The 25,018-nt window shown below is 43.9% G+C and overlaps 1 protein-coding gene across 2 annotated transcripts in view; it reads left to right on the forward strand.

The window, feature by feature from the left end:
- The first annotated feature begins 9,760 nt into the window (after positions 1 to 9,760).
- The window catches only part of LOC121285103 (solute carrier family 40 member 1-like), a 107,782-nt gene continuing 92,524 nt past the window's right edge, over positions 9,761 to 25,018 (forward strand). Inside the window, exon 1 of one of the 2 annotated variants that reach the window (XM_041201245.1) lies at positions 9,761 to 9,794. The gene's annotated coding sequence lies outside the window, so the exon portion shown is untranslated. The remainder of the gene's footprint in view (positions 9,795 to 25,018) is intronic. The other variant, XM_041201249.1, reaches the window with a different exon arrangement.

Here is a 25,018-nt window from a genome sequence, read left to right on the forward strand (position 1 = left end):
GCTTATAAATTTTTGATTCCTATTTACCTGGACTCTTTTCAACTCATTGTAATTAGCCATCTTCAGTTAAGTATTTTTACATTTATTTGTTCCTTGTCTTATTTCATTCCTATGCTAAACCTAATAATGTTATGAACACCATACCCAAAATGCTCACTCACTGAAACCGGCTTCATTAGCCCCAATTAATTCCCAAGTACTAGATCCAGTATTGCTCCTTTCCTCCTTCGGCTGGAAACACATTGCTCAAGGAAGTTCTCTTGTCTATGTTTCAGGAATTCTTCCCACTCTTCACCCTTCACATTCACTATCCCAGTTAATATTAGAATAATGCAAGTCCCTCATTATAATTACTTTAAAGTTCTTGCATCTTCCAATAATTTGCTCCTTTACCAGTTTCCCAATATTTGGTGGCCTACAGTATACACCCATCAGCATAATAACTCCTCTATTGTTCCTTAATTCTAACCAATAAACTCTTTCTTTGACCCATCAACTATACCAAACCTTTCTAAGTGCTATATTATTTGATCAGCACTGCCAATTTGTTTTTCTTTCTCTTCCCTATCTTCTTTGAATACATTGCAGCTAGAAATATATGGGCTGCATTTTACATTGGTGGCGGTAATTCTGCCCCCATGCATAACATCCCGGGGCAAGGACATTTTCAAGTTGTCAGGCTGTGACTAGAGTGCCACTAGGATCAGTGCTGGGACCTCAGTTATTTACGATTTTATTAATGACTTAGATGAAGGTACCAACGGTAATGTATCCAAATTTGCTGATACTACAAAGCTAAGTGGGAATGTAAGCTGCGAGGAGGACACAAAGAGGCTGCAAAGAGATATAGATAGGTTAAGTGAGTGGACAACTAGTGCAGGGTATGATGTGGGAATTGTAAGTTTATTCACTTTGGCAGTAAGAATAGAAATCTTTTAAAAGGTGTGAAACTTGTAAATATTGATGTTCAGAAGGACTTGGTTGTACTTATACAAAGAACACAGATAGTATGCAGGTACAGCAAGCAATTAGGAAGGCAAATGCCATGTTGGCCTTTATTGAAAGAGGTTTTTAGTACAAGAATAAGACTTGTCACAATTGTTCACGGCTTTGATGAGACATCAACTAGAATAATGTGTGCAGTTTTAGTCTCCATGTATAAGGAAGGATATACTTACATAGGAAGCATTGCATTGGTTCTAGGGATGAGAGGGTTGTCCAATAATGAGTTGCTTAGTAAATTGGGTCTATACTCTGGAATTTAGAAGAAAGAGAAGGAGAAAGAAAAACTGATGGTGTCTGTCAGGGTAGATACTGAGAGAATAAAAGCAAAATACTGCAGATGCTGGAAATCTGAAATAAATGCTGGAAAAACTCAGCAGGTCTGGCAGCATCTGTGAAGAGAGAAACAGAGTTAATGTTTCTAGTCCAATATGTCTCTTCTTCAGAACTGGAGATATGTAGAAATGTGATGGGTTTTTTTAAATTGCATTACGGGATATGGGCATCACTGGCTAGGTCAGCATTTACTACCCATCCCTAAATGCCCTTGAGAAGGTGGCGGTGAGCTGCCTTCTTGAACTGCTGCAGTCCCTGTGGTGTAGGTACATCCCCAGTACAGTTAGGGAGGGAGTTTCAAAATTTTGACCAGCTAGAGTGAAGGAATGGCGATATATTCCCAATTTAGGATGGTGAGGGGAACTTCCAGGTGGTGGTGTTCCCATGTGTCTGTTGCCCTTGTCTTTCCAGATGGTAGCAGTCATGGGTTTGGAAGGTGCTGCCTAAGGAGCTTTGGTGAGTTCCTGCAGTCCATGTTGTAGATGGTACACACTGCTACCGCTGTTTGTCAGTGGTGGAGGGAGTAAATGTTTGTGGAACAGGTGCCAAGCAAGTGGGCTGCATTATCCCGAATGGTGTCAAGCTTTTTGAGTGTTGTTGGTCTGCAGTCATCCAGGCAAGTGGGGAGTATTTCATCACACTCCTGACTTGTGCCTTGTAAATGGTAAACAGGCTTTGGGGAGGCAGGAGGTGAGTTACTCATTGCAGAATTCCTAACCTCTGACCTGCTCTTGTAGCCACTGTATTTAAATGGCTAGTCCAGTTCAGTTTCTGGTTAATGGTAACCCCCAGGATGTTGATAGTGGGGATTCATTGATGGTAATGCCATTGAACATCAAGGGGCAATGGTTTGATTCCCTCTTGTTGGAGATGGTCATTGCCTGGCACTTGTGTGGTGCAAATGTTACTTGCCACTTGTCAGCCCAAGCCTGGATATTGTCCAGGTCTTGCTGCAATTGGACATGGGATGCTTCAGTATCTGAGGAGTCACGAATGGTTCTGAACACTGTGCAATCATCAACAAACATCCCCACTTCTGACCTTATGATGGAAGGAAGGTCATTGATGAAGCAGCTGAAGATAGTTGGGCCAAGGACACTACCCTGAGGAACTCCTGGAAGTGAGATGTTTGACCTCCAACCATCACAACCATCTTCTTTTCTGCTGGGTATGACTCCAACCAATGGAGAGTTTTCCCTCTGATTCCCATTGACTCCAGTTTGGCTAGGGCTCCTTGATACCCCACTTGGTCAAATGCTGCCTTGATGTCAAGGGTGGTCACTCTCACCTCACCTCTGGAGTTCAGCTCTTTTGTCCATGTTTGGACCAAGGCTGTAATGACGTCGGGAGCTGAGTGGCCCTGGCGGAACCCAAACTGAGCATCAGTGAGCAGGTTATTGCTAAGTAAGTGCCAATTATTGGAACTGTCAATGACCCCAGGCATCACTTTACTGATGAGGCAGAATTTTCCGGGTTGGATTTGTCCTGCCTTTTGTGTACAGAACATACCTGGGCAATTTTCCACATTACCAGGTAGATGCCAGTATTGTAGCTGTGCTGGAACAGCTTTGCTAAGGGCGCAGCACAAGTCTTCAGTACAATTGCCAGAATATTGTCAGGGCCTATAGCCTTTGCAATATCCAATGCCATAAGTCACTTCTTGATATCACGTGGAGTTAATTGAATTGGCTGAAGACAGGCATCTGTGATGCTGGAGATCTCCAGAGGAGGCCAAGATGGATTATCTACTTGGCACCTCTGGCTCAAAATTGTTGCGAATGCTTCAGCCTTATCTTTTGCACTGATGTGCTGAGCTCCCCCATCATTGAGGATGGGAATATTTGTGGAGCCACCTCCTCCAGTGAGTTGTTTAATCGTCCACCACTATTCATGACTGGATATGACAAGACTGCAGAGCTTAGATCTGATCCGTTGGTTGTGGAATTGCTTAGCCCTGTCAATCACTTGCTGCTTACGCTGCTTGGCATGCAAGTAGCCCTGTGTTGTAGCTTCACCAGGTTGACACCGTATTTTTAGGTATGCCTGGTGCTGCTCCTGGCATGCCCTCCTGCACTCTTCATTGAATCAGTGTTGATCCCCTGGCTTGGTGGTAATGGTAGAGTGGGGATATGCCGAGCCATGAATTGACTGATTGTGGTTGAGTACAATTCTGTTGCTGGCTCATAGCACCTCATGGTTACCCAATTTTGAGTTGCTAAATCTGTTCGAACTCTATTCCATTTAGCACGGTGGTAGTGTCACACAACACGATGGAGGATATCCTCAATGTGAAGATGGGACTTCAACTCCACAAAGGCTGTGCAGTGGAGTTGCAACAATAAAGTCATGGACAGATGCATCTGTGGCAGGCAGATTGGTGACAATGAGGTTAAGTATATTTTTCCCTCTTGTTGATTCCCCCACCACCTGTCGCAGACCCAATGTAGCAGCTATGTCCTTTAGGGACTTAGGTATATGTCCGAGGGACATTTGTCCAAGTGACATGGCCAGCTCGGTCTGTACTGGTGCTACCGAGCCTTTCTTGGTGATGGACATCTAAGTCCCCCACCCAGAGTACATTCTGCACCCTTGCCACCCTCAATGGCATTCAACATGGAGGAGCACTGATTCATCAGCTGAGGTTGGGCAGCAGGGGGCAGTATGTGGTAATCAGCAGGAGGTTTCCTTTCCCATGTTTGACCTCATGCCATGAGATTTCATGGGGACTGGAATCAATGTTGAGGATTCCCAGGGCAATTTCCTCCTGGCTGTATACTATTGTGCCACCACCTCTGCTGGGTTTGCCCTGAGAATGGGACAGGACATACCCAGGGATGGTGCCTGGGACATTAACTGTAAGGTATGATTCCATGGGTATGATTATGTCAGGCTGTTGCTTGACTAGTCTGAGACATCTATCAATTTTGGCTCTCAGATGTTAGTGAGGAGGACTTTTCAGGATTGACAGAGCTGGGTTTGTCATTGTCATTTCCAGTGCCTAGGTTGATGCTGGGTGGTCCATCTGGTTTCATTCATTTTTATTAACTTTTTAGTGGTTGGATACAACTGAGATGTTTGCTAGGCCATTTCAAAGGGCATTTAAGAGTGAACTACATTACTGCTGTGGATCTGGAGTCACATGTAGGCCAGACCAGGTAAGGAGAGCAGATTTCCCACTATCTGCCATGGTGGGATTCAAACTCAGGACATTACCTGGGTCTCTAGATTACTAGTCCAGTGACAATACCACTACGCCACCGCATCCCCATGTTGTTGGGGAGGTGGAGGAAAACAGAAGGTCAGGTATAGGTTAGAGGGCAGTAGAGATTAAACAACAAAGCCGTAATGGAAAATAAGACAAAGGGAGTGGTAATGATAGTATTAAAGAATAAAGCTTAGGTCCGGAATAACTGTTAATAGCAGAATAAAGGTTAGCACTGCTGAAAGCAAAATCATGAGAACAAGATACAGACTGGCACTTGAAGGAAAAGAAAAATCAAAATAGAGGAGAGAGTTCATGGTCTGAAATTGTTGAACTCAATGTTGAGTCCGGAAGGCTATGAAGTGCCTAATTGGAAGATGAGGTGCTGTTCCTCCAGTTTGCATTGGGCTTCACTGAAACATTGTAGCAGACCAAGGAGAGAAACGTGAGCATGAGAGCACAATGATGAATTGAAATGGCAAGCGACAGGAAGGTCGAGGTCATACTTGTGGACTGAGCAAAGGTTTTTACAAAGCAGTCATCCAGTCTATTTTTAGTTTCCCCAATGTAGAAGAGACTACATTTTGAGCAGTGAATAAAGCAGACTAAATTAAGAAGTGCATTGCTTCATCTGGAAGGAGTGTTTGGGGCCATGGACAGTGAGGAAGGAAGCAGTTTAGTGACAGGTGTTACACTTTCTATGATTACATTGGAAGGTGCCATGGGAAGGGGTGAAGTGTTGGGGGTGATTGAGGAGTGGACCAGGGAATGCTCCCTTCGGAATGCTGACAGGACAGATGAGGGGAAGATGTGTTTGGTGGTGGCATTATGCTGGATTTGGCGGAAGTGGCAGATGATGACCCTTTGAATACGGAGGCTGATGGGGTGGAAAGTGAGGACAAGGGGAACCCTATCGTGATTCTGGGAGGGAAGGGAAGGGATGAGATCAGAAGTGCAGGATTTGTGTCGGACACAGTGAGAGCCCTGTCAACCATAGAAGGGGGAAATCCTTGACTGAGGAAAAATTAAGACGTATTTAAAGTGCCATTGTAGAAGACAGCATCATCAGAATTGATGCAATGGAGATGGAAAAACTGGGAGAATGGAATGGAGTCCTTACAGGAAGCAGGGTGTCAGGAGGTGTAGTTGAGGTAGCTGTGGGAGCCGGTGAGCTTGCAATGAATATTAGTAGACAGTCTATTCCCAGAAATGGCAACAGTGAAGTCAAGGAAGGGAGGGGATGTGTCAGGGATGGACCATATGAAGGCGAGGGTGGAGTGGAAATTGGATGCAGAATACATTAATTTTTCCAGTTCCAGACAAGAATATGAAGCGGCACCATTACAGCTATCGATGTATTGGAAAAAGAGTTGTGCAAGAGGGCCTGAGGAGGGCTAGAACGAGGAATGTTCCTCATATGCCACAAAAAGACAGGCACAACTAGGGCACATGTGGGCACCCATAGCCACACCTTTTATTTGGAGGAAGTGAGACAAGTTAAACAAGAATTTATTCAATCGAAAGAACAAGTTCAGCCAGGTGGAAGAGGGTGGTGGTGGATGGGCATTTTTTGAGCCTCCATTCAAGGAAGAAGTGGAGAGCCCTCAGACCATCCTGGTGGGGGTGGAGGTGTAGAGGGATTGGATGTCCATAGTGAAGAAGAGACAGTTAGGGCCAGGAAACTGGAATTGTTGAAATGTCACAGGGCATCAGAAGAATCACCAATGTAGGCAGGAAGAGACTGGACAAAGGGAGAAAAAATAGAGTCAAGATAGAAAGAAATGAGTTCAATGGGGCAGGAACAGGCTAAAATGATGGGTCTACCAGCACAGTCCTGTTTGTGGAATTTGGGAAGGAGGTAGAAGTGGGCTGTGTGAGGTTGGGGGACTATGAGGTTGGAGGTTGTGGAGGGAAGATTTCCAGAGGACAGGAGGTTAATGACAGCCTTTGAAATAATGGCTTGATGTTCAGTGGTGGGGTCATAGTCCAGGCTGAGGTAGGAAGAAGTGCCTGAGAGTTGGTGCTCAGCCTCTACAAGGTAGAGGTTGGTAGGTCAGACAAGAACAGCACCACCCTTGTCAGCAGGTTTCTCAGGGTTGGACTTGAGAGAATAGAGTGCAGCAAGTTCAGAGGGAGACAGGTTAAAGTGGGTGAGAGGAGCAGAGAAACTAACTTGGCCGATGTCATTCCGACAGTTCTCAATAAAAAGATCAAGAGCAGGTAAGCAATCAGAGGGAGGGGTCCAGCTAAAGGGAGAATACTGGAGGCGAAAAGGTCTGTTGAGTGGGGGGAGGACTCCTGTCTAAAGAAGTGAGCATTGAGGTGACGGAAGAAGAGTTCAACATCGTGCTGAGCCTGAAATTCATTGAGATGAGGGCATAAGGGATAAAACAGTCCCTTGCTGAACACAGATTTTTCAGCATCAGAGAGGGAAGGTCTATAGTAAATACATGGCAAGAGCTGGGATTAGTTGAAGGGATGGGGTCAGAGGGAAAAGAGGGGGAGGAAGGATCTGGAGGGATGTCAGTACCAATAATTTGTTGGAGCCTTAACCTGAAAGGAAGAGAAAATGTTTCTTGTTAAGGCGTCAGATGAGATGAAGGATGGAATAGAACTGGGACAAGGACAGCTTTGAGATAGGGTGAGTCGGTGCTGCTGGGAAGAGAAGTTGAGTGTGTACATCTAGTGGCACATGACACTGAGTGTGGATCTCAGGATGCAGCAAGAATGACAGCCCGAGGAACAGAGATACCTGTATGTCATGAGGTACTTGTAATGCCTGGTGGATTTGAAACATGAAGAATGGAACTTCAGTTGAAATCCACTTGCGGCAAGTTGCAGCTGCAGATAGTCACTGAGGAAGGAAACATGGCTGTGAAAGTAATTTTTGGTAAACACCTTATCAAACACCAGGAGGGAAATGGAAAGCAATGAAGGCAAACAAGGTAAAAGAGACAAATGGAAATCCCATCAAGGTAGGCATTCCTAGAAGAGAAATGGCAGTGAATTAAACACTCAAATAAAAGGAAAATACTGTGGATGCTGAAAATCTGAAATAAAAACAGGAAATGCTGGAAAAACTCAGCAGCTCTGGCAGCATCTGTGAAGAGACAAACAGAGTTAACGTTTCGAGTCTGTATGACTGTTCTTTGGAACTGAAGAGAGTTAGAAATGTGATGGGTTTTATGCTGTTGGAAAAGGGGAGGGGGCAGGTGAAGCAAAGTAGATAGTCAAGGATAGGTTAGAGGGCAGGAGAGATTGACACAAGAGATTGTTTCGCTGGCTGGGGAATCTAGAACATGGGGGCGTAGCCTTAGTTTGTGAGGGACTGATCATTTAGGATTGAGATGAGGGGAGATTTCTTCACTCATAGTGTTTTGAATCTTTGGAATTCTCTGCCCCAAAGGTTATGGATATTCCATCATTGAATATATTTAAGGTTGAGATGGATAGGTTTTTGGTGTCTCAGGGATATGGGCAGGAAAGTGGAGTTAAGGCTGATGATCAGCCATGATCGAATTGAATGGCAAAGCAGGCTCGAGGTCTACTCCTGCTCCAATTTTTTAAGTTCGTATCTGTGGAGAGAGAAATAGGGTTAACGCTTCAGGTCTGTGACCTTTCATCAGGACTGGGAAAAGTTAGAAATGTTACAGGTTTTAAGCAAGCGAGGGGTGAGAGTGGAAAAGAACAAAGGGGAAGGTCTGTGATGGGGTGGAAGACAGGAAAGATTAAGTGACAAAAGAGTTGGTGTTGCAGGGTCAAAGGGAATGATAATGGGACAGGTAAAGAAACAAAAGATATGTCTAAAGGAGGTGTGAACGGTATGATGACAAACAGCTGTCGTCTAAAAGCAAAAACAAGAAAAAATTAGAGCAAAACTGAAATCCACAAAGGGAAACAAATGAGGGAGAGATTATGGACTGAAATTGTTGAACTCAATGTTGAGTCCAGAAGGCTGTAAATTGACTGATGGAAAGGTGAGGTGCTATTCCTTGAGCTTCATTGGAACTGTGCAAGAGGCTGAGGACAGAGAGGTCAGCATGAGATCAAGGTGGAGAAGTAAAATGACAGGTGACTGTAAATTCAGGCTCATAGTTGTGGTGTGAACAGGGGTGTTCTGCAAAGTGACAAACCAAACCATGTTGGGGGTTGTAGAGGCAGAGGTGGAGGGGGGCGTTGGGAAATGTGAAGCAGGGTGACGAACTCTCGTGGAGTAAATTAAGGAACAGTCTGGCATGTGGGTCCTTTAGAGCAGGGGAAGTTGTGATTGGTACCAGGGCTATGAGAGTTGCGGGGGGGGGGGGGGGGGGGGGGGGGCGGTGGTGGGCGGTGGGTTAGGGTGAAAGAGCTCTGACAGCAGGTGTAGCGTGGGATAGCTGTGAGAGCCGTGCGGTGGGGGTGTGGGTGTGGGTGTGGGTCTGAGTCTGCAGCCAGAGCTATGAAGGGGCACAAGGGAGGATTGAGGGTATTGCACGTGCGAGAGATTTAAAGGTCCAAATTATGAGGAAAACAGCCCCCTGAATGCATGCAATTTGGGGCACAGGCCAGTGGCCTCAAATGCAAGACAATCACATAAAATAAGTGACAGCTGCCCATGCTAGGGTGAGAGTGGGGAAGGGGGGTGGTGAAAGAATGTTGACAGGTAGGGGTGGGTGTCGTGGGAGGCAATGGTGAGGGAGTTATGGGGGTGAGAGTTTTGTAGGATGAGATTGTAGGGGGTGGGGGTAGGGGTTATAAGGATGAGGGTGGGGGTTGTAGGGGTTAAGGTGAGTCAAAGTGTGGGGGTAATGAGGGTGAGCAGGGTTGGGGTGGTGGGTGCAGGTGAGGGTGGGTGTGAGTGTGGGGTCCAGGGACTGTGGTGGTGAGAGTTGGGGTGAGGGGATGGGGTTAGGGGCTGAGGGTTGAGTCTAGTGCTGGGGAGGTGAACATGGGGTTGGGAGTGAATATGGGGTCCAAGGGCTGAGAGATGAGGGTGAACTCGGGGGGGGGCGGGGTGGTTTGGAGAGTGGGGTGAGGGTGGGGCATGAGGGGGTAGGGTTTTGAGAGTGGGGCAGTTAGTGCCAGTGTCTAGGTAGGGGTCGGGTCGGGTTGAGGCTGGGGTCAAGGTTTCAGTCTGCGGGTAAGGGTGATGTTGGGGTCGAGGTTGGGGTCTGGGGGTGGAGGGTCCTCTGCCTGTCAGGCAGCTGCTGCAGTTACCGGCTCCCGCCGCTGGGCGGCGCAGTAAGCACCGGCGCCATGTTGGACAGGAGCTGAGGTGAGTTTCGTCACGGTGGAAAATTTTTAACGTTTTATTGATCGTCTTGTAGAAGCCGCTAAACCTTTGACGTTACTTTCTTCCGTTTTATATATGTTCTCAAAATTTACTTTTCAGCCGCCTCGGCCGGTGTCTTCTCGTCCCGATGACACGTTATTTATCGGTGAACTTACTTATTTTAATTTTTCTCGGCTCCCTTCCTCCTTGTGTCCCCGGTCATTCCCACTCTCGGGGGGCCTGAATCCCAGCGTCTTGCAGCCCTGGTTCCCCCGGGCGGCTTCGCTGGGGGAGACCGGCTGGGCCTGTTCCCTGATCCTGCTCCCTGGCCCATTACTTCAGCTCCTACAACGAACTGTTGACTCGGAATGTTACCCCAACCCGGCATAGTATTCGAGACTTAAACCATCCTCCACCCCCGCCCTGCTCCCCTTGAGTTAATCCTGTGTCTTTAACCTGAAGAAAGGGAGGTTACACCGTGTTAAACTAGACTATCAAGCTGGACAAACACCAGCCAGCAAACCAGGAGTTAAAACAAGATGCTGGAAACACTCAGCAGGTCTGGCGGGCAGCAGCTGTGCAGGAGCAAGAGTTTCAGGCGTTTGGTCAGCACCAGGAGAGACGGGAGTTATATTTCACATTCCCCCCACCACGTCTAGACAGAGTAGATAGTGAGAAACTTCCCATTGGCAGAGAATTGAGAACCAGAGGACACCAATTTAAGGCGATTAGCCAAAGAGTCAAGGGCAACTTGAGGAAAACTTTTAATGCAGTGGGTGGTTAAGATCTGGAATGCAGATTCAAACTTTGAAAGGGAACAGGATAAGCACCTGAAAAGAAAAACTTTGCAGAGATAAGGGGGAAGGGCTGGGGATTGGGACTGGCTGAGTTGCTCTTGCAGGGGCTGGTATGGACATGATGCACCAATTGGTTTCCTTCTGTGCTATAACCATTCTATGATTGTATTCTACACGTGTGCCGACACATAAAAGCAAAGACTTACTGTAACATGTCCATTTTTTGACTTAGATATTTGTATAGACAACAGATTCAACTTTCTAGAAACGTTAAAAAGACTCAGCACTACAATTATGAAATGCCCTGTAAGCTTTTAAACCTGTTTTTACATTTAATTGATGTTATACTCTATCTGTTGCCAGCTCCAAGCAATCCCACAACCAGTGGATCAGAACTAAGCTCTGCAGTCCTGCCACATCCAGTTGTGAATTGTGGTAAACAATTAACCAATTGCTATGGACAGGAGGGAGAGGAATTGAACTCCTGTATCCTTTCCCCTTCTCTCATGTTTTTGAATTATTTTTAAAGTAGGCTGTTGTGTATTTCCCCAAACCATCAGTTTGTGTGACCCAATTTAATAATAACTCGCAGCAAACTTGCATTATGATTAACTCAGAAAGTTAGTTTATTCACATTCAAACCCTCGGGGGGGGCGGGGGGGGGGGGGTGGGTGGGGTGGGGGGGGTGTTCGTAACCTTGGGATAGAAAGGAAGGGCAATGACAGTATAAGAACCACAGAAATGAACATTAGTTCACGTGATTTCTAAAGTCCAAGAAGTCAAAGTCCTTTGGGTGTTTCATTCGTGGTGGAGTTCAGTCCAGATGAGTTAGGAGACAGCATCAGGAAACTCCTTGAAATGAATTACACTGCAACACAATGGGCTTTCTGTGCTTAGACTGCTTAGCAGATGAAATCAAACAGGCCAGAGGAGTTGAGAGATGGTGGCTGGTAGTTTTATCAACCGAGAGCTGCTGGAGCTCTTTCTGGTTGGTGTTAAAGCAGCTGAGAGGCTAGAAATGTAATATTATCCAAATGCATGGGGATCATGTGACATGGCCCATTAATGAGTTAATTGTAGCCTCACAAGCGGTTTTTGTCCTCCTGGCCAAAATCCATTGTTTCCCTTAGGAGTGAAATGGTGGCTGTTAACATTCTTCAGGTATAACGAGTTTCGATGTCCCTGTCTTTGTTATCATCCCAGCGGAGGGAGTCAGTTCATCTGTTAGTCGTCTATTTTCGTGATCATAATCTGGCCTTACATTGGGGTGTGAGATTTCACAAGGATGGGAGTGGAACTCTTTTGCTCTTGTAGTCTCTATTGGAACCTTCTACAACAGATGGCCAATCTTGAGTCATGTGACCTGTAGGAGCCATTTTGTGGTTCAGCAGATGTCCATTTTAAAATAGAAAAAAGGAATAAAGTTTTGTTGCGTACAGTTTTGATTTATTTTCATGTCTTATTGACATAACACAACAAACTGGAGGAGGAGGCTCCACAAGCATCTACATCCTCAATGATGGGAGAGATCAGCATATCAGTGCAAAAGTCAAGGCTGAAGCATTTACATCCATCTTCAATGAGGAGTGTCTAGTGGATGATCTATTTTGAGCTCTTGATGTCTCCAACATCACAGATGCCACTTTAGCCAATTTGATTCACTTCACATCAAGAAACTGATGAAGGCACTGAATACAGTTCCAGACAACACCCCAGCAGTAGTACTGAAGACTTGTGGTCCAGAACTAGCCATGCCCCTAGCCAAGCTGTTCCATTAGAAATACAAAACTGGCATCTACCCTATGATGTGGCAAATTGTCCAAGTGTGTCCTGTCTGCAAAAAGCAGGACAAATTTAATCCGAACAATGACCACCCCATCAGTCTACTTTCATCATCAGCAAAGTGATGAAAGGTGTCGTCAACATTACTATTAAATGGCACTTACACAGCAATAATCTGCTCACTAATGCTCAGTTTGTGTTCTGCTAGGGCTGCTTGGCTCCTAATGTCATTGCAGTCTTACTCCAAACATGGACAAAAGAGCTGAATTCAGGAGATGAGATCAGGATGACTGGCCTTGGCATTAAGATAGCATTTGACTGAGTGTGGCATCAAGGAGCCTTAGCAAAGCTGAGGTAAATGGGAATTGGGAGAACTTTCCATAAGTTGGAGTCATACCCAGCACAAAGGAAGATGGTTATGGTTGTTGGGAGGTGAATCATCTCAGCCCAGGACATCACTGCAGGAGTTCGTTAGGGGAGTGTCCTAGGCCCAACCATCTTCAACTGCTTTATCAATAATCTTCCCACCATAAATTCAGAAGTGGGAATGTTCGCTAATGATTGAACAGTCATCAATACCGACTCCTCAGATATTGAAGCAGTCTTTGTGGATATGCAGCAAGACTGGTCAATATTCAGGCTTGGGCTGATAAATGGCAAATAACGTGTGCTATACAAGTGCCAAGCAATGACCATCTCAAGCAAGAGAAAATCTAACCACCTTCCCTTGACATTCAATGGCGCTACCATTGCTGAATCCCCCACCATCAGGATCCTGGGGGTTACTATTGACCAGGAACTTAACTGGAGCAGTCATATAAATAGTGCGGCTACATGAGCAAGCAGAGGCTGGGAATTCTGCAGTAAGTAATTCATCTCCTGACTCCCCAAAGCCTATCAACCATCTGCAAGGCACGAATCAGGAGTGTGATGGAATACTCTTCACTTACCTGAATAAGTGCGGTTCCAACAATACTGAAGAAGCTTCACATCATCCAGGAAGTAGATGCCTGCTTGATTGGCATCCCATCCATCATCTTAAAGATTCACTCATTCCACCGTTGGCACATAGTGGCAGCAATAAGTACCATATGCAAGATGCACTCCAGGAAGTCGTCAAGCCTCGTTCAACCTTCCAAATCCGCCACCTAGAAGGACAGGGCAGCAGATGTATGGGAACACTGCAAGTTCCCTTCCAAGCCAAGTATTATCCTGACTTGGAACTGTATCGCCATTCCTTCACTGTCACTAGATTAAAATCTTGGAACTCCCTAACAGCACTTATGGGTGTGCCTACACCCGATGGACTGCAAAGATTCAAGAAGGCACCTCACCACTGTCAGGCTCATGCAATTATACTTATAGATTTAGAAAACTAACACTTTAATTTGAGAACAAAATGGAGAATGGATACTCAGCATTGAAACAAAATGGAGCTAAGAGGTCATGTGACCTCTTTTCTGTCAACATACATGGAACTACACAAGGCCAAAAGTTAGCTGGCTTGTCTGAACAGGACATTAAAATGCAATTGACCTTTTGGGACATTTCATTGAGAAGGCATTAAAATTTAACAAACCCTTCCAGTGGATTAATGGCTGCTACTGTCCAAGTGACTGTTGAAGCTAGTTTACAATGGACTTGCAGACTTCTTGACTCTGGAATGGAATTCCACAGAATGGGTGTGAAGAGAAACTCATTCTATTGCAAGGATATTCAAGATGGTGAAACTGAAACACTATTCTGTGTCAATCTCCAAGTTGTCAGAGACCACTTATGTAGACAATGGAAAACAGATACTATGGTCACCTGACAAACCTGGTTTTGATAAGGAGCGTTTATTAAGGTACATTTTGAGAACAGGGAGATAGAGAGCAAGAGAGAAGGAACAGGTCCAGACCAGCAAAAGAAGGACCCTGCCGAGAAACCATCAGCAGGCAGAGAATTGGGGCTTGCCTTTACCTACCAAGTTTTCACTACAGGGGTTCAACTGCACCCTGACTGGAGTGAAACCAGTAATCTGCTACTGCAAGCAGTGAGCCGAATCCATTGTCAGAAACCTCCAACCTTCATTTATTCAGTGAACCAAAAGGAAATCACAAGCCTGCAATACTTCAAGACTGCATCACGAGGGAATCCAGGATGACAATGAAATTCAGGACTCTTAAGACCTAAGTGCATGCTACCTCTTTTGCAATCAGCCTTTCATGTGTGTCTCTGTGTGTGTGTAAGTGGATGCTGTTGCAAATACATTCGGGCATTGAGAAATAAACACATATCCTCCTTTCTTTAAACTTATGGGAAAACCTGTCTTTTTTGTGTTCTTGAGAGTTACAACATTGAAAGGGTTAAAACACTTGTTTTTCTTTAAAACACCTCTGTCTCTGGTCAGTCGAGAACTGGAAAAAGAAGCGGAACCATTCTACCATCTCTCCCCTGTAACACCACAACCTTCTCAAGGGCAATTAGGGATGGGCAACAAATGTGACCTTGCCAGTAACACCCACATCTCATGAAAGGATAGAAGAAAAGTATGCAGTGGCTTCCCAGAAATAATTTGGCTACAGTGCTATCTGATTAAAATTGAAACCTGCTTCCTGAGTTAGACTGGCAGTTTCAGGTTGATTTGCATTTAAAATTTCTTTTCATCAGTTCAGAAGTGGCAATATAACTCCAACCTAAGCCGACTTGCCTTATATTATAATAGATCTCAGAAAGCTATTACAGCAAATGGAAATACGATGTGCTTAACACAATTCTGCAAGTACAGACCAGAAATTAATGAATTTACATTACATGTGGAAGGAATGTATGGGTGCAGCACTCACCAAGTCTAAGCACGTTACCAATTAAAGATTGCTTAACCAGTATCTTTCACTAGCCAAACAAAATCTAAACAATCATAAGCCATGTTTTATATGCTACTCATTGTATGTATATTTAACTCAAAATCTGTACATAGTTCCTGACCTATTAAATCACTCTCAGTTGTCACAATTTCTTTTGTGTTAATGTTTAACATTGAAACTGTCTAGGGTAATAATTTATAATTGAGAACACTTATGTTTTTTTATGTCTTAATTGAAATGCAAAAACCAAAATTAAGTAATATAGATTTTTATGTAAAGCATTTAGCTTTCTATATAGTTGAAATGCTTTAATGGTCATATTTTAATTTTTAAACTTTATTTTTTTGCCTCTTCTAGCTCTCCAGTTCCTTTTCTGGTTAACTGGCTGCCTGTGCCTGCACTCTTATGATGCTCCACTATTGGGCTGTGTCTTGCTGCTTCCTATTTTCTGCCTCTGCCTCTGCCTCTTCTGCAATAAGGGCTGCTTCATGCTCTCAAGGAATATTTCTTTATGCATCATTCCCCTTGGTCCAGGCTTGCTCATCCCGCAAGATCTTCCTTCACCTAACCCATCCTAATTCTCCCATGACAAACTACAGAAAGTGGTCCACTTACAGACCTCACTGTTCTTTCACATTGGCCAACTCATTGCTCTGCTGTGCTTCCAGCTTTATCTCTGTTCGCCTTCTCTTTCCCTTGATCATGGCTGCTACTGATAAAGCTCTAGTCCTCTGTTCCCGGCTCTGCATGCCCCTGGTTGACTGATCCATGGCCTCCTGCTGCTGCCTTTCCTGCTTCTAGTCTGTTGTTTTTCCTGCTTGTCGCTCTGCTATGCTTTCACTCCTCAATCCTGATTTTGTCAGCCTCAGGGCATTGCATTTTACATAGCTTCTGGTTCTGGCTGCTTACTACTGTCGTCATGTTAAATTTTGTTCGTGAAAAAATTATTCCTGTCTCATTTTTGATGTTACATTTTGATGCTTACAAATAGTTTTCTGCTGTGAGCTTCTTGAATAAATAAATTATTTCCAAAACTTGTTCCATTGTCATCGCGCTTTTCCTTGCTTCCTGCAATTTAAAAAAAGATGGACAGGCTTCTGAAACTACTTGCCTAAAGGCTCAGCCTTTCCCAGTGTTTTGGTTCTGTCTTCATGCCACACTATCTCCTTACCCAAAAGGAAAGTAGAGAAAGACACAAAGAAAAGGGGCACAGAAGCAAAATCGATAATAACTGTTAATGACTGAGGACTAGCAAGCAGGAGTAAGGGAGAGATAAAAACAGAGCAGCAAAGGGAACAGACAAAGAAACCATGGGGATAATTTTAACACCTAAAAGCATTGGGTTTGGGTCAGTGGGATGTGAAAACTTAAAACATTTCAAACCTAAACCCATGCTGCCTTAAACCTTCCCATCTCCTGTCTTATGGGAGGTGGCCAACCAATCAACTCCCAGGAAGGGGTCAATCATTAAATTAACAAGGGTTCTATTTTTAGCTTGTTGCACGGCTTCCTGGGAAACTTGTCAGGTAAAGAAGCTGGATTCATTAGGTAAGTGTCCTGACAGCATTGCTTGTTGGCAAGGAGGAGCTAACTGCACCAGCCATATAAATACCGTGGCTACAAGAGCAGGCTAGAGGCTGGGAACTTTGAGGCAAGTACCTCACCTCCTGACTCGTCAAAGCCTTTCCACCATCTACAAAGCATAAATCAGGAGTACTCTCCAATTACTTGGATAAGTGCAGCTCCAACAGCACCCAAGAAACTTGACACCATCCAGGACAAAGCAGCCCGCTTGATGGTCACCTCATCCACCACTTTAAGCATTCACTCCCTCCCCCACAGACAGGAGGAGGTGGCAGCAGTGTATACCATATACAAGATGCACTGCTGCAACTCACCAAGCCTTCTTCCAAACCCGCAACTTCTATTAGAAGGACAGGGGCAGGAGGTGCATAGGAACACCACCACTTGTAAGTTCCCCTCCAAGCCACCCACCATCCTGACTTGGAACTATATTGCTGTCCCTTCACTGTCTCTGGCTCAAAATCCTGAAACTCCCTTCCCAACAGCACTATGATGTACCTACACCAAATGGACTGCAGTGGTTTAAGAGGACGGCTGACCACCACTTCCTCAAGGGCAGTTAAGGATTGGCAACATCATTCACATCTGAGAAAGAATAAAAAGTACAAGGGCAACCAATTCTCTCAGAACAACAACTTTTAATAGTTGTCATTAAAAAAATATTGTTCCTCTATTCTTCCTACCAAAGCGAACAACTTCACATTTCCCCACAGTGTACTCTGTTTGGCACCTTCTTGTCCGCTCACTTAACATATCTATATTCCTTTGCAGACACTTTATGTCCTCCTCACAGCTTTTTTCCCAACCTAGCCTTGCATTGTCAGCAAACTTGGATACATTTCACATGGTGCCTTCATCTAAGTCATTAATGTACTTAGTAAATAACTGATGTTCCACCACTGAGCCTTGCAGCACTCCTCTGGTAACAGCTTGCCAACCTAAAAATGCCCCTGCTATTTCCACTCTGTTTTCTGCCCTTTAACCAATCTGCTATCTACCAATCCCATGAGTTCTTATCTTGTGTAACAACCTTTTGTGGGCACCTTTTGAAAAACAAATATTCTACATCATAGGTTCCCCTTTATCTACATGGCTAGATACATCCTCAAAAAACTCTCAGAAGTTTGTCAAACAGAAGTGTCCTTTTATTAAATCATGTAGAGCCTGCCCAATCATATTATGATTTTCTAAATGCCTATTTTTTAAATAACAAATTCTAGCATTTTTCCAATAACTGGTGTCAGGCTAACTGGCCTGTAGTTCCCTGTTTCCTCTCTTTCCTTTTTTTGAATAATGGTAATACATTTTCTACCTTCCAGTCCACTAGGACTGTTCTAGAATCCAGGGAATTTTGCAAAACCACAATCAATACATCCACCAGCTCTGCAGGCACCTCTTTTACAACTCCAGGATATTGTTCATAAAGGGGATTTGTTGTCTTTCAGTGCCATTAATTTATCCAGTCCTTTTTCTTTAATAATAATTACTTTAAGTTTCTTACTCTCATGGTTCCCTACTTAATGGTTTTTTCTGTGTCTTCTATTGTGAAGACAGATATACTGGTAAAATATTTGTTCATCTGCAATTTCCTTGTTCCCCATTATAATTTCTTTTATCTCAGCCTACACGTTTACTTTCGCTGTTCTCTTTTTACATACTTGTAGATGCTCTTACAGTCTCTTTATATCTTTGCTAGTAAACCTCAGATGTAGGTTGAGTTAGATCATCCACATGACACTCTTGGCTGAAGATTATTGCAAACGCTTCTGCTTTCTCTTTTGTAATCGTACGCTGGATTCCGCAATTGTTGAGGATGTGGATGTTTATGGAGCTTCTTCCAACCATTGTTTAATTGTCCACCATGATTCGTGACTGGGTGTGGTAACAGTACATGGCTTTGATCTGATCTGTTTTTTTTTTAGATTGTTTATCTCTATCTATAGAATGTGGTTCTGGTGTTTAGCTTGCATTTAGTCCTGGTTGGAGCCTCTCCATATTGGCATCTTATTTTTAGATATGTCTGGTGCTGCTTCTGCCATGCTTTCCTGCACTCTTTATTGAATCAGAGTTGATTCCCTCACTTGATGGTGAGGCCATCATGCCAGGCCACGAGGTTACAAGTTCTGATGCTGCTGATGGACCAAAACACCTCATGGATGCCCAGTTTTGAGCAGCGAAAGTCTGTTCTGAATCTGTCCTATTTAGCACAACGGTAGCACCACATAACATGATGGAGGATGTCCTCAGGCTTGAAGACAGGATTTTGTCTCCACAAGGACTATACTGTGGTCACTCTTACCAATATTGCCATGGACAGATGCACCTGCAACAGATAGATTAGGGAAGATAAGGCAAGTAGGTTTTTCCCTCATGTTGGTTCACTAACCACCTGCCGCAGGTCCAATCTGGCAGTTATGTCCTTTAGGACTCGACCTGCTCAGTCAGTAGTGCAATGGAGTTACTTTTGGTCATGGACATTGGAGTTGCCCCCCCGCCCAAGAGTTAATTCTGTGTCTTTGCTGCATTCAGTGGTTCTTCCAAGTTGTGTTCAACATCAGCTGTGGGAAGACAATAGATAGTAATCAGAAGTTTTCCTTGCCGATGTTTGACCTGGTGCCTTGGGACCCCCAGGGCAACTCCCTTCCAACTGTATATCACTATGCTGCCACCTCTTGTGGGTCTGTTCTGCTGATAGGACAGGCCATATTCTGACAACCTTTGATCTGAAAGCAGTACAGTAAGGAAAATTTGTAATTCAGTTAAAATGTCTGCAGAATCAGTAGTTGTTTAAAAATATTTGAAAAGGGTTTTTAAGAGTGTTTCAATTGTGAAGGAATCAATTGTAAGTTTCTTGGATGATAAATACTGGTCCATGTGACCTAGTGACCTTCGATCTGGAAGAAATAGCGATAGAAAGAAAGTTAACAGACAGAAGCCATGTGGCCAAAACAATGAGAGCTGCAGACAAAAGAAGAGCTGCACCAGAGGGATAAACAGAAGGCACATAAGAAGGAGCTGTTTCTGTTATACAGTCAAAAAGCACAGAAAGCTGAAGAGAGGGTTAGAGCAGAGATTGTGAATTGTACAATTCAAAGGCTATGCTTCAGTTTTGCTAGAATTGACCAGACTATTTAATGGGATTTATTGGAAGAGTTGGATAAAAGAGTCTCTGAGGAATCTGTGCCTTAAGCTGTCATGAACCTACCCAAGGAGGTTCTGCAGGAGTGTGCCGTTTGGGTGACGACTGGGGACAAAATGCAGGCATGGTGATGGAGAAGACATGATATTGTCTGAAAAGTATACAGGATTGCTGAAGAAAGACTTATTGCCAAACCTTTTGTCTTGCACTTGTCAGGACAAACACATAAATGCCAAATTTCAAATGATCACAATACAACAGGAGAAAGGGTATTGTCAACCAATCAGCAGTCTTTTCTCCTGTAGTGAAAATATTTTGATTATTTGAAATTTTGCATTTGTCTTGATGAATGCAAGACTAAAAGCTTCAGCAACATGTTTCTTTTTTCAGCAGTATACAGAGTTTAGGCAGAAACTGTGCCAAAATTCAAGATTAAATTGAAAAGATAATGAAAGATTATGTGATAAAGTGATATGGGGCAGCGTGGGTAAACATGATTATAAGTATATGTTCACATAGAGGGTAAACACCAACACAAGTTGGGTGAATGACCTGTTTCCATGTTGTAACTTTTATTTATTTGTATGATACAGAGACAAAGAACCTCACATGTAGAACCCTAACAGAAAACAATAAATTTAGTGTTTGCTGATATCTTTTTAACAAAATCTTATAAGCCACTGCTGCCTAACTTGGGGCTCTCCTCCCCACAGCAATGCTTCAGACTTGGGGCCCTCCCCCTTCCATCACAGTTGAAGGACAAGAATTCATCAAGATCCAAACTGCACATTTCATCCCCTGGTTCTGCCAAATCTCAGGTTTCTCCTCCGTTGTGATACAGCTTAAATGATCTGCCTGTTGCTGTCAAATTTCACAGGTGGAATTTAATGCCCGCCCCCAGGAAAGTTTTGTGGTGGGAGAGGCACTTAATTAGGGGAGGGTGGCAGGTGGACACCCTGCCCCCTTCTGGTCTCCACCCTGATCAATTCTGTGGTGGGAGGGCCCATGGATAGCCTTCCCACCCTGCGGCCTATTGAGGCTCTTAAATTAATGCCCACTTAAGGGTCTCATCTTGGTGACACTGGTATTAACCCAGTGATGGGCGGGGGACTTGCCATGTCTGGAATGTGACAAGCAACCCATGCAGGGTTGCTTGTGGGCCCCCTGGGTTTGGGGGGGGTTGGTGGTGGTGCTTGTTCAAAGGCACTCAGTGCCTAATTGAGGGACGCAGTGGGGGAGGGGGGCGGTCAGGTCAGGGGCACTGAAAGTCACCCCCCATCCTTGCTGCCAACACCCCCCCCCACTCCATGATTCCCCTTCTGCCATCACTTACCTGGGGTTCAATGATGATACTAGGTCTTAGGTGGGTGTCTTTTCGGCAGCAGCCACCACCTCCCTGGTGGCATTGCATTGAATAGAGCTGCTGGCCTCTGATTGGCTGGCAGTTCTTGGCAGACTAGACCTCCGCCATTGGCATTCTTCATCCTGGAATGGCACTTAATATGGTGGGTTTCCCCTAAAATAGGCTCTTGCCAGCTGGTGAGACTCCCATCACCTCCATTAAATATTGCCTCAGGATTGCCAGTTGTGCCAAACCGCAGGAGCATTGACCCGTAACTTCTGAGCTCCGAGTCAGTGTATCGCGGGGGGGCACCGTAAAGATGCGCTGGAGAATCTCCCTTCCCCCAAGCATTCCCAGGTAAGGATTGCACAGTAATTGCCCAGGAAGTTCAGACTTCCGACAGGCAATTGCCCTGCTCTGGGAACCATCCAATGATGTGATTTAAATTGCAAACTTTGTTTGGATTGTTCCAACTGTCTTACAGTAATAGTTACCCAGAAAAAGTTAGAAGAATTAAAACCACTTCTAGCTTCTGGATAACTATGGCACTGACCCACACCAATCCCCCACCGGGCTCTGCCCACCCCCACGACTCCACACAAACCATGGGACTACCCCCCAACCCCCCACCTGCCCCACCCTTCACTGAGTACCTCCTGATCTTCCCAACCACCCACAGGATCCCGACTATCCACCCGCCAGAGTATACCCCCACAAACTGAACACTCACGGGACTCCCTGACTCTCCTACAGGACCCCCCGACCGCCCTCCTGATAACCCCCTCGTCCGACCATGGAACCCCCCCCCCACCCCCGATTACCCACATGATCCCCCCCCCGCCCCCCCGACTAAGTGTTAGCAAAGCCCATGACTTTCCACAGTGCCTTCCAGTGCAATTATACCCCATCTTCTTCCCCAGTACTGCTAAATACAAGCAAGTAGAATTTTGCAGGGGTTTGGCTGATTTCCTGCCATGACATTAGTGGCAGATCAACTGAAATGCTGGAGAAATGGCACAAATGGTCAGCATCGCCATTTTTCCAAGGTTTCCGCTGAAGCTAAGATCAGAAGAACCTTGTGGAAATCTTGGATACCTACCTCCAACTGGTATGTCTTGCATACCACCTTGTATATTCTGAACTTATAAAAAAGTTAGAATCAATAGGAATTAAATGCATTGGTAAAGGGATATATAGAAGATAAAGAGCCATGTTTGCTGTTTTCACAGAGACAATTAGAAATTATACAATCGTTGAGCTTTCCTTTCCTGAGGATTGTTTCATTCGGATTTCATAGGGCTTGGATGCATATCCAATTTGACCACAATACTTGAACTGATTACAAGTTTGACTGTTGGACATCCGGATAATGATCAACCAGATGAAGGGATGACTAAACTGTAGCATGAAATAAGAAGAATAATAATTTAGTGGAATCTTAATAAGTAGAGTATCCCAACATTCAGTGTCTGCTAGATAAGTGGTTGAACTTTAGGCTACGAAATTGATTCAGTTTTCTGTTAAAAACTCAGTTCTTTCGCTAAAGATTGACCTTCATATTAGTTTAAGATGATATAGTTATAGTTACCTATTAGTTGTAATAAAACCTAGGTGCAACACTTAAATAAACAATAAGCTAGAAGCACTGACTGAGAATATTCTGCATGAATCAGTAGACTGAAATGCTGTGGACCAAAGTTAATAAGTGACAAATATTAAACAACATAATTTAAACATAACGTCAAACTACACAATTTGGAAAGGCTGAGTTCCAAAAATTTGGCACAGCCCCACAAAAACTGAAGGACAAGGAGGAATCATCTAAAAATCACAGCCAGAGCTTTCAGGAGTGTAACTGGGAAAGATTTCTACTTATAAAGGGTGGTAAAACTTTGGAACTCTCTTCCCCAAATAGTAATTGATGCCAAATCAGTTGTAAATTTTAAATCTGAGGTTGATATATTTTTGTTATCCAAAGATATTAAGGGATAAGAGGCAAAGAAGGGTATATGGAGTTAAAACCTTTTTCACACAGCGAGTGATTCGAGTCTGGAATGCACTGCCTGGAAGTGTGTTGGCAGCAGGTTCATTCGAGGCATTCAAGAGCGCAAAAGATGATTATTTGAATAGAAACAACGTGCAAGGGTATGGGGGGAAAAGCAGGAGAATGGCACTAAGTCATGATGCTCATTTGGAGAGCCGGTGTAGACATGATGGGCCAAATGGCCTCCTGCACAGTAACAGTTCTGTGATTCTCTGATGTCTCAGATTAGCAGTAATCTCATTAGATTCGAAGGGTTAAATGATCTACTCTTATACTGATGTTTCTATGTTAAAAAACTATGTTCCACTGAAAAACCATGCTGAATAAAGACATGTGACCAGGCCCACTACATCAAAGTAACTGAATAAACTGAATTCTTTTTATGTTAGATTGGATTCTTATTATTGTTTGGGGATTGCATTCTGCAGTTCTGCACTTTCTTTTTCTGTGAAACCTGAAACCCAATACCTCATGACCAACAAGAAGTACTGTAGTTTCAACGGGATTACTGTGGGACATGAACGTGTCATGACTTAAGCTGCAATAATGCTTATTATTACATTGTATAGAAATAATGAAACTACATAAAGCTGCACATTTTGAAGCAGTAGATTTAAATGTTTTGAAGGAGGAACTTAGCTGCGATGGTGAAAAAAAAATTTCCTGAAGCATTTAAAGGTATTTTCATTTTGGCCGGTATTTTGGAGCATTTGCCAATCCTCAGATGTTGGCAGACCTGCTGTGCATTTCCAGCATTTTTTGTATCTATTATAGGTAGAATACACATTAGAGTAAATTATTTCCCTAATCTCCATTACAAAAGCATAAAATTTAATAATATATAGATAATAATATTTAATTAGTTTGCCTACATAACTACTGTCCGAAAGTATTTAATTGTGTGAAGCACTTTAAGACATTTTTAAGTAACAAAATGCAATATTAATGGAAGGAATTATTTTTCATTCAATGACCAATTAACTGTCTGATTACAAGTGAGGTATACTCCCGTAGAACTGTGGCAACTCCAAATTAACTGAATTTGAGTTCTTGAGGTGTGGCGTAACTGCTATACACTCACTCCGTGCTCTGGCAAACTAGGATAAACGAAAGCTAATATTCATGCTGATTTCTGTACAGCTTGCCTCATAACCTGCTGAGTTTTTTCTCCAATCCATGTTTTATTCTGAAATGCCCCCAGAACGTATTGTAAACTGATATAAAAAAGTCATCAACATGCTGATGCCAATAATCACAAGCAATGTAAAGTTTCAAATTATGAGTTTCATTGTGCCCCAGAATGAACTGATTTCCAGACCGACATGAATAGTGACTAGAAATGCAGACCGTTCAAGCAAAAGAGTGACACAGTGTTCTAAAGCACAATGATAGAGTGGGCAGAACATGATTACACCTTGGGGAACTACATCCAGATCTTGGTCATTGCCACTGAGTTAGTCAGTTAGAATTGCATGAAAATGACAAATGTTGACTAGACCTTTCATTTTCCTCTTAACTCTGTCATGGAGTTATAACGACACAGAAACAGAAATAAGTCATTCAGCCCATTGAGTCCATGCTGGCTTTCTGTAGAGCAATCCAGTCAGTCCCATTCCCCCATTTTATCACTGTAGGCCTGAAAGTTCATTTCCTTCAAGTGCTCATCCAATTTCCTTTAGTAATCACTGAT

This window comes from Carcharodon carcharias, chromosome 12 (assembly GCF_017639515.1).
Source record: "Carcharodon carcharias isolate sCarCar2 chromosome 12, sCarCar2.pri, whole genome shotgun sequence".
In the NCBI taxonomy this organism is placed as follows: Eukaryota; Metazoa; Chordata; class Chondrichthyes; order Lamniformes; family Lamnidae; genus Carcharodon; species Carcharodon carcharias.